The sequence below is a fragment of the Chinchilla lanigera genome, unplaced genomic scaffold (genome assembly GCF_000276665.1).
Source record: "Chinchilla lanigera isolate Chin_1 unplaced genomic scaffold, ChiLan1.0 scaffold00061, whole genome shotgun sequence".
Classification (NCBI taxonomy): domain Eukaryota; kingdom Metazoa; phylum Chordata; class Mammalia; order Rodentia; family Chinchillidae; genus Chinchilla; species Chinchilla lanigera.
Genome location: NW_004955462.1, coordinates 2824442 through 2832701, shown reverse-complemented (window position 1 = coordinate 2832701; position 8260 = coordinate 2824442). Strand labels below are relative to the sequence as shown.

Here is an 8260-nt window from a genome sequence, read left to right as displayed (position 1 = left end):
GCCCGGCTGCGCCGGTTCTGCGTTAAAAACAGAAATGGATCGTGGGAGAGCTTGGCCAGGGTCCCACGCGCCCCGGCCTTTCTCCGGAGGCCACTATTTACCTTCAAGATTCTTGCTGACCCGCGCGCTTGAATACGTAGAACTTACACATCAGCAATCCAGATGCGTGTGCTTCTTGAAAATTCTGCCACATAAGCAATCCTGAGGGGACGCTGGACGAGGGGGTCCCCGGGCCAGGACGCAATGGCGCTGCAGCAGCTCTAAGTTAGCTATGAGCAGAGCAGGTCACGTTTTAGAAAAAGAAAAAGAAAAAAAATTGGACCAAGTCAAGAAATGTAACTGAAGCTCATTTCCGGACTTGGTTCCAGACTGATGCCTAAATAACTGAATGACCATGCGTTTAAAGAATGGCAAATGTCAGCAAAGAGTCAGTGTTGACCCAAGTCTGTCCCAAGCTAGAGTAAATTCATATTTCCAGGTTTTAGGATATGTGGAAACAGCGGAGCTCCGGGATGCGGTTGTCGATCCATCCCAGACTACCTCCCACTCCTACAAAGGAAACCAGAGGGTCATCTGCTTCCTGGAATCCCCGCACATCCCGGGGACTCCACGCTGCCCAGGGACGGGGTAGTCCCTTGCCCTAGGAAACACCGTGCTTCGTCCTCACCTCACAGTCCTGAACAACCAGCACCTGCCTCACCTGTGCCCTAAGTAGTGCTGCGTGCCACCATCCCCTCACCCTCCAGGATACTGACCAAAGGCATTTTCCCAAGGCCACTGAACAAGCTCGAGGAAGACTGGGAAACAGTCCACGTTCCTCCCGCGTGGTCTTGGGAAAGGCTCAACACACTCCTATTCGGCAGCAAGATTCAATATTTCTACTCAGGAACAACTAAGTTTGTAACAACTGTGACAACTGTTGCTGAGATCTTCTTTGGTGCTTCTTTTAACACCTGAGTCCACAGCAACAATTATGCATAATTGTAGGTGCTATTTCTGTCTGCACTCCTGGGAGAGGGTATACTGGTTGAGAGGCGAGTTTTCTCAAAAGCAAATTTCAAATGAAAGTGGAGCTTCAGTAATAGCTAGAGTACTTCAGACATCACACCGATCTAGGTTCAGATCCTAATTCTACCATGCCTTAGACGTGTTTATTCACTCTCTCCAGCCTCAGCTTTACCAGCTAAGAAGTGAAGTTGATGAGATCCCTCTCATAAATTATGCAGATTAAATAAAATAACATTAAATCAGTACATACTACTGGGCTGGCAGAAGGACAGAAAATTTAGCCCATCCTGGGAAACTTGGTGACTTAATAAGATTCTGTCTCAAAATAAAAAAGGAGGAAAGGGGCAGGGGGGCGGGTACATAGTTCAGTGCAAAGGCCCTGAGTTCAATTCCTAGTACCACTAATAAATAACAGTACATGCTGCCACATGGGAGTGTGTAACAAGGAAGTGTCAGGTTGACAAAGGGTAATGAAGTACAAGGCGGAGAATGCAGATGACATGGGGGAGGCAGGGAGGAAAAGCCAGGGACTCAGAGAAATTTCTAGAAAGGTGATAGGAATACTTAGGACATGGGCTAGGACTAAAACCAAAAAATGGCGCTTGTGATTCTCAGGCCATTATTTAGTTTCCACTAATTTCTTTTCCACCTGCAGTTTAGCAAAGACTTTCCACATGAAAAATGGTGAAATTTTACTGAATTATACAGTTGAATAAAAGAAAGACAGATTAGAGGTCAGAATAAGATAACTACTCCAATTAACTATCTTTCAAGTCTTTAAATAGTAAGTGCCAGCAACATCAGAGTATCCCTGCACCACTTTACTTACATCCATTACTTTTTCCACTGTTTGTTAATAAGGGTTTAGACAGTTTTCCAAACATGACCTATAGGACTAAGGATAATCATGGCTATTTGACTAACTAGCGAAGCCTATGGTTTATCTAGATGCAGTGGTTCCCTCTATGTTAATAATTGATGAAACATATGCTCTGTAATTTTAGATACCAGACCCTTTGATGTCTTGTGTTGATTTCATAAAACTTCATGAGAGACAATGAATCTATTTTCACTAATATACTCCTCAACTAACATCTAACCATAAAGTTGGGTTAGGGCCAGACTAACTTCATGCCTATAAAATGTTCAGCTTGACCAAATTGCTTCAGGCCTGAGGTAAGCATAAAAGAAAACCAAGTCCTGACGTGAAGCAAAATTATGAAAGCAAGGGGTCAAATGTTACATAAATATTTTATAATGCATTTACTTTTTTGCCACCCTGTCCTATTTGCTTTCTTAAATTCTGCGTATTTCTGGCTGCAGACATTGTGACCCTTCTCTTCCTTGTTTTTCAGTTTTACAGTTGATTGACTCAGTTGATTTTTTAATACCCCAAAGAGTTCTGAGAATTAATTAGGGTTTATCTGGGCATTGGGCCTATCAGCAAATGGGTAGGTTTGACCACATGGACTGTAATTTCAATGGCATCCAGCTGTACTCGTGTGCACCCTGAAATAGATACGCATCCCACGTGTGTAGGGAGAGCATTGTATTACCAAGTATCTCACCCTTAGAAAGTTAATAATTAAAAATAAAGAAGTCATGTACAGGAGTCATTGAAATGCAGTCATACTTTGAAAATTATAATTATCTGTGGGGCATTTCACGTACCTATTAGTGACTATTCTTAGATTTTATACTTAGGTGACATTACCAATTTAATATGCCAAGCCTCACCCGAGTTCAGTCTAAGGAGAGAATTAGATCACTCGTTCAATAAATACTTATCATCCACCTGTTTTATATCAAGCCCTACACTGCACACTGGGTTTATCAATTCATCCCTCAAGAGGTCCCAGGCTGGCAAAGATCTTAGGAATGAGCTGGCAGCTATGGAGAATATGGTAAGTGTGACACGTTAGAGTGCTGGTGGTACCCAGAGAAAGCTTTCCCTCCTGTTGCAAGAGAGAATGACAGAGGAATAAGCAGATTATCTAATGTCATCCAAGAGGAACATGATCTCAACTACATATACAATATTAAATCTTCTCATGGCCTTGGATTAAATGCATTTTTAATGAGATAGTTTAATCCAATATATACTACACACTATCATTTCAACATGTAATCCATTTTTAGGAAATGTTAGTGAGTCTTTTTTTTTTTTTTTTCAGTTACTATGTATAGTGGAGACTTCCAGCACACCTCAATTTGGACCGGCCATATCTCCAGGACTCAATGGCTGCACATGGCTAGTGGCTACCTGAGGGACAGTGTGGCTCCGGAGCTGGGATGAGTGCCGCTGGAGGACATATGCACAGCTGAGGACCTGACTGCTACACAGAACGCGCTCTCTGCGGGCAAGACTGTCTCGGAGAGCACTGGCCGCAAGGTCACTCCAAGGTTGGGCACAAGGGTGGATGAAGGAGCGAGTGTGTGACTGGAGCAGTGAGGGGCACAAGGCTTCTTGACACGGATGTACACTGCTGCACAGTAGTGTCCCTGTGTTTCATGTAAAACACAGAGACTGGGAGAAATGAGAACTGGCCCGGGGCTCGGCACAGCTGCTGTCGAGTACCATGAAACAAGTCTAGAAGCACATTTTTCCAATGGCACATGAGCTTGTGTGAAGTGTACGGTGAAAGGAATAATGACAAACCATGGAAAGGGAAACAAGAAAAGAGGCCGAGAGAGAGAACGATGCTGTAGGGCCCCCCAACCTACCAAAAGGAGTCACTAGGAGGAAACGCACAGGAAACAACTTTCACAGGACCGGGAAGCCCTGCCCAAATCTCCTTGCCTCTTGATTCCAGGGCTGTGACTTCAGCTAGGAAACCAGTATCATCCCAGTGACAGCAGGGTTGCAGCACACACCGTGTGTACCAACTGTGTGTATCCAGGTCCTCAACTGCCAAGCATAGCCCTGAACATAGCTCCAGGCTGCCCTCCACCAGGTTGTCAGCTGCATGGTCACCAGTGTTTATCCTTGCTGTCTTGCTCTAGCTTCCAGCAAGTGGTGGGAGCAGTCCCCTGCTGAGCCTGTCTTAGCCCGTGTGCTGTTTCGGTAACAGAGTACCCAAGGCTGACAACCTCTGAAAGACCTGGAGCACATGAGGTGGCAATGGGAAGAGATCAAGGAGATGATTTTCAGCATTTTCTTAGGAAGTAAAGTTCTCCCTGCCCAGGGGACACTTAACATTTGATGATTAAAAGGAAAGGAATGAAATGAATTCACATAGGGTTCATACCAAGACTTAGATAAATCTCAGTGTGAAAAGACTTGCCAAGGAGAGAGGTATAGCTTTTAAAGACCACTGGACAAATGTGGCTAAGAAGTTTCATTGACCAATGAGAAAAAGAAAGAATGCATTGAGGTGGCTATTGGAACAATGTACTTCTGTGCTCTCGACTCTGTCAAGATTAAATGAATGAAATTCTCAAAACGCAAAACAGTCAGGATGAGCAGGTGAAAGGCTTTACCTGGGGTGAGGAGAGGTAAACAAGGATACTAGCCTTCCTGGCACCGCTGACCCACTGAAGCAGAACATCCTTTTGCCCAAAGGACAGCGGGGGCTGGAGCCAGGAGCCAGGGCTCCACCTGCTGTATGAGAAGGCCGGCCCCTGAGCCAGTGCACATCCAGCCTGTGACCCTCCCTCCATACCCGATTCCAACTGGTTGACTCACCCTTCCCTCCCACCCCTCTGGTGCTGTGGGATCTCAGTGTCTAGGCAAAGACCACATGCTCAGTTCAGCCGGAGGCTTACAAGGGTGGAGCACAATGCCGTGGACCCCCCGTCCCAGATCCAGAACCCACAGAGGCAAGGAACAACACAGAGCAGATCTCCCCGCCCTCGCCCAGCACATCTCCTAGGAGGCAGCCCATGTCATTTCTTTGCTCAGAGTGTGTGATGCTCTCCATCTTACTCAGAGATGAAACTCAAGGCATTACAATGATTTGCAAGGGCGCACTCCCTACTCCCTAAGCTTTTCTTCTCCTCTCCCTTTTTCAGAAATCCTAGTCTTCTGCCAATTCTGTTGTGAGCGGGCAGTATTGAGAATCAAATCTAGGGTTGCTCTAGCACTGAGCTATATCCCAGTCTTTTTTATCTTTTACTTTGAGACAGTCTCACTCAGTTGTCCATGTGGGACTCAGACGTATCATCCTCCTGCCTCAGCCTCCCAAGTGCTGGGGTAATAGGGGCACACTACTATGCCAAGCCTTTCTGCCAACTCTTAAATGGGTTGAGGGGACCTCGAAGTTAGGGCCTTCATACTTGCTGTTCCCATATCCTAGAATGCTCTTCTTTCCAGTCTCTGTTTGACTTTCTCTTGAATATCCTTTAAGCCTCTGTCTGATGTCACTTTTGTATTTCTTGTCCACCCAGCGTAGATTAACAGTGCTCTCTCCCCATATCTGTGAGATTTCCTATTGCTGAGACACAACACCCGACACCTGCAATTTGAGAAAGGAGATGTTAACTTGGCTCATGGTTTCAGGGGGTTAGTTCATAGTGAGCTGGCTCTAAGGCAGGAACATCATGGCAGGAGGGCATGGCGGAGCAGAGATACTTAGTTCGTGGGACTCAGGAAGTAGATCAGGGGAATAATATTAGAGAGGAACGGGCCAGCAACCAGACATAGGTCCCAAGGCTGTGCCTCCGTGTGTTTTATCCAGCCCCTGCACAGCTTCCAAGCCAATCAAATTGACACAAATAAGCTTAACTACCACACTCCTTGCCTGTCTCACTCTGCCTTCTGCTCTATTTTTCTCTGTAACACTTACTACAGAGTTACTGATTGATTAGTTGTCTGCCCCAAAAGAATGTAAGCCCACTGAGAGCAGAGAGCACTTCTATTTTGTATACCACTGTAACCTTGGTGTCTCTGAGAGTACTTCGTTCATAATAGGTTGCTGATACATATTTGTCAAATGTAGGTCACATATGACCAGCAGGACACTTGTTAGTTGAGAATATTTATGTGGTACTAGGGGTTGAACCCAGCATCTTTACACTGAACTACATCCTTAGGCCTTTTTTAAAATTTTACTTTATTTGAGACAAGTTCTTCCCCAGTCACTAAATTACACAGACTGGGCTTAAATTTGCGACCCTCCTGCCTCAGCCTCTCAAAGTGCTGGGATTACAAAGCCTGCACCACTACATCCAGCTGGGAAAAAAAAAAAATTTAAGTAGCAAATCTATGGTATCATCTTGACTTCAGGTAGCAGTTTTATGAAGTAGATGTCATTATGATTCCTTAATTTTTATTTTAAAAAATCATAAATGCCAACAGTGTGCATGGTAGTTGACCATTTGCCCACCTATGGCCTGCAGGCCAAACTTGGGCCACCACTTGTTTTTGTATGACCTGTGACCTAAAAATGACTTTTCTACATTTTTAATGGCTCTGAAAAAAATCATAATGAGAGTAATATTTTTGGGGGTTAAAATGCTTCACAAATAAAGATTCATTGAGATAGGAGCACATTCATCCACTGCATCTTCTCCATGGCTGCTTTTATGTTTTATCAGCAGATAAGCAATTGTAACAGAGACCACACAGCCACAAAATCTAAAATATTTACAATTGGAATATTAGTCCTGAGTAGACAGCAGGAATCTGAGAATTTACAGCTCATGTTTGTCGGTTTCTGGCTTAGAGCAATATGTGGCAATTGAAAGCTGAGGAGTATGCAGGGTAGAAGGAATATTTCTTCCCATTTTTGGAAGGAAAAACTATGTCTTTTCCTTCTACATTTGTGTCTCACTGTCCTGAGACCACAGCAAGCTGGGGGTCGGGAGCATTCGTTTTCTCATCTATCGTGGTAGATGTGTGATACAGCGAGCCCTGTGAACTGCAGGCTGAGTGACCCCTCCTCTGAGAGAAGGCAGACCCTGTGGCTGCCTGGCAGCCAGAAGAACACAGCAGATGTGAAGCGACATCATGCAGCCTGCAGAGAGCTCTACACAGAGCTCTCTGTGGACAGGGCCACGTGCCAGGGACATGTGGGCACCCTCTGGGGGCCTCGCCACACAGCCCCTGGGAAATGAGTTGTGCCCCCCACAAACAAGCTTGGGAAAAGCGTGTTCTCTGCTAAGCAGCCCCCAAACACCTTCACGGCAGCCGGTGAGACCCTGAGAAGAGGGCCCAGCTGAGCCATCCGCAGACTCCTGATGGACAGCAACTGGGGTAACAAAGATGGGTTATGTTAAGCCACTAAGACTGTGATCCTTTCTCACAGAGTACAAATGGTGATTGAAAATAATGCTATGTGGCCAGATGGGGTTGTGCATGCCTGTAATCCAGCACTCTAGGAAGCTGAGGCAGGAGGATCATAAGCTTGATTTCAGCCTGTGTATCTTACCAACTTAGCAAGACCCTGTTTCAAATTTTTTTTTGAATGTAAAGAGGTGAAAGCCCTGGGTTCAATCCCCATAATGAAGGGGGAAAACCCTACCACATCTATACAATGAGGTACTTGAACTCTATTTTAGAATACCTTGAAGGAGTATGGCTCGATGCTCATACCAACACGGATTCCCACCCTCTCTTTAAAACTCTGGATAGGTAGACTTGGGTGTGACCTGAAATCTGTTTTTAATCAGCATCCTGAATGATTCTTACACACCAGTTAATGTTAGAGATCACTACTTTTGTTGTCAAAAAGGGGCAGAATGGGGCTGGGGATGTAGCTCAGTGGTGCAGCACCTGCCTGGCAAGCATGAGGTCCTGAGTTCAATTCCTGGTACCAAAAAGAAAAAAAAATGGGCAGAAGTACTCATGGATGGAAGTGGTCGGACATGAAGTGACCAGAGAATGGGAAGGGAGAGATGTCTGTGTGTCAAGCATACTGTATTCTTTTTGCACCTCCGTGCCCTCTGGCTAGAACACTCTTCTGTAATTAAAAGTTCCTGTTCACCCCCCAATATTGCCTCCTCTGTGAAGGTATCATAAAATCCCTCCAAGGAGGATCCTCTCATGTCTGTGTTCTTGTTGTTTCTTACGCAGTTCAAGTATTCATTTAACAAATACTTATTGAGCATCTATTATGTGCCAGGCATTGTTCTAAGAGCCAGGGACAAAGCCATGAATGAAATGATTATAAATCTCTCCCTCAGGTCAGCTTGTCTTGAACTAAGTTCTTAGAACTTAGTTTGGTGTTAATTTATAGCAGTGGTTCTCAAAGGGTAACCCCTGGACCGGGGGTGGCAGCCACAGCCAGAGGCGTTGTAAAGGCAGATTTCCGCC

General features: G+C 45.2%; 1 long non-coding RNA gene across 1 annotated transcript in view; it reads left to right on the top strand.

Moving 5' to 3' along the window:
* LOC102019577 overlaps window positions 1-7991 on the top strand; it is a 9394-nt gene extending 1403 nt beyond the window's left edge. Inside the window, exon 2 of the long non-coding RNA XR_263091.2 lies at window positions 3183-7991. This is a non-coding gene — a long non-coding RNA (uncharacterized LOC102019577). The remainder of the gene's footprint in view (window positions 1-3182) is intronic.
* The last annotated feature ends 269 nt before the right edge of the window (window positions 7992-8260 follow it).